Genomic DNA, 2241 nt, shown 5'->3' with positions numbered 1-2241 from the left:
AAGGCTCCAGGGAGAGCTGGGGGTGCTCACCTGGACACAAAAAGGCTCCAGGGAGAGCTCAGAGCCCCTCCCAGGTCCTGAAGGAAAGCTGGGGACAGAGTTTATAGCAGAGCCTGTTGCAACAGGACAAGGAGTGATGGTTTTGTGCTGAAAGAGGGGAGATTGAGATCAGATACAGAGAAGAATCTTTTCCAATGAGGATGGTAAAACCCATGGCTGAAAGCAGCTGGTGTCCTGAGGGAACTGGGAGTGCACATGTGGCTCTGCATTACCCTTGCAGACAGAAACTGGGAGAGAACTGGTTGAGAGTGATCCAGCTGCTGTGGAGGGAGCGGTGGGAAGCAGGAGGTGCTGCAGCTCTGCAGAGGAAGCCAGGCTGAAATTTGTGGGGAGCAGCAAAGGCTGCTCTGTCTGGAAGGTTTTTTTCAAGTGGTGGTTCTCAAAAAGGGGAACAAACAAAGCAAAGAAACCTCCCCAGTCACTGCCTGCCCTCCTGCAAAGGCCTTTTTTGGGCAAGGCTGGCCCTTGGCCTCGTTTGCAACAGAAGACTTGGCCAGAACCCCGTATTTTGACAGTGTTTGTGTGGTGGATCCTGGTCAGCCCCAGGCTGAGGAATCCTGTGGGACACTGAGCACAGACGTGGCCCAGGCTGGGAAGGGAAGGGTTCCCTTGGGGTACCCTGCCTTGGGGCCACAGGATCTCCTAAAACAAGACCTTGGAACAAGCCAAGAGGATGTGCAGGGAGAGAGAGGCTTCCTCAGCCCGTGAACTCACACTGCATGTGCTGACAGACTCTGGGGCTGAGGAGGAAGGGACACCACGGGGTGGCTTTGAAGGTGGAAGTTCTGCACAAAGTCAGAGCTCCAAACACAGCCTGGGAACACCGGGGAGCTCAGGAACTTCCCGAGGAGTGGATCAGGGTGGGGGTGGATTCCTGGCAGCAGCTTTGCAGGGAGGGATCACTGGGAGGGAGCAGGGCTGCACGTTTCACCCCACACCATCTCCAAGGACAATCATTGACCTCCTGAAAAACAAAACCAGCCAGAAATGGGAGAGGGAGGAGAAACCCTCTGCTCAGTGGGGGTAACGTGGTGCCCAGAAATCCTCAAATCATCAAAGCCCTCCTGCCCAAAGCCTTACACAGCAGCTGAGGGAGGGAATGACCAGCTCCATCCTGGCGTGGAGAACATCAGGAGCTCCCCACACGTGGCAAAACAAAAGCCTGACTCCTGGAAACGCTCTGCCATCCTCCTGGGGGCAATCCCTCCCCACTCCCAGAGGCAACCAAACTGTGTACAAATAACCTGCTGCCTCCTGGGAAGGCTGTGCTGCTCCTCCAGCGATCCTGGCTCCCCACAACGGGGGTTTCAGGCAATCCCTGAAGGGTGAACACTGCCAGGGGACAGGGACAGCATCACACTGGCACCCCTGGAGCACATTCCAGCAGGTGGCACTCGGAGCATCCTCAGTGTCCACAATGTGTTTCTCACCCGAAAGGGGATGGGGGGAGCCCAAAGCCCGTTTCATGAACACCTCTGGGAAGATTCAGCAGCCCTGAAACAGAGGGAGCTTGGAAATCATTAAGGGATGAGGGGTTTTCTCAAGCAAAGCCTGAGGGGGAGGAAGGGAGAAGGCAGGTGGTGGCTCACACAGCTCAGCCCCTGTCCTTGGGCTTCATGAGGTCCTTTTTGATCTGCTCGGTTTTGAACCAACTTGTTTCACAGGGAAACCAAAATATCTGCTTTATGTCAGAGGGCTGAGGTCGGTTTTGGGATGGAGAGCAGAGAGGCTGCAGCACAGGCACCCCTCACACGCTCCTGGCTCCATCCAAGGCAGCACATCCTGAAAGTTTCTTCAATAAATAAATAAAGAAATCGATTTTCTGCACCATTCCCAGGCACCACAAGCTGCAACTGGCCAGGATCAGCTGACAATGAGCTGTTTGGGCTAAAGATACAAGCTCAGGCAAAAGATGTTCCCAAACTCCGCCGAGATTTCCCCACGGCTCCGCAGTTCCAGAGCTGCCAGAGGAGCACGGGGAGCCAGGACTTTGCAGCCAGTGAAACGTGACACTGGAGAGGAAAACACCTCTGCCAGCCAGGAGATGAGGAATTACTCAGTTCTGCAGAGCAAATCAGCCTCCAGTGCGAGAGAGAGCAAAGGATGCAGCCTCCCCTTCCTGCAGCCCTACTCACAGCTCCCAGCAGGGAGAAAAGCTCTGCTCTCAGCAAATTCCAACCA

The sequence above is a fragment of the Parus major genome, chromosome 23 (genome assembly GCF_001522545.3).
Source record: "Parus major isolate Abel chromosome 23, Parus_major1.1, whole genome shotgun sequence".
NCBI classification, from domain to species: Eukaryota; Metazoa; Chordata; class Aves; order Passeriformes; family Paridae; genus Parus; species Parus major.
This window is presented reverse-complemented; position numbering follows the sequence as displayed.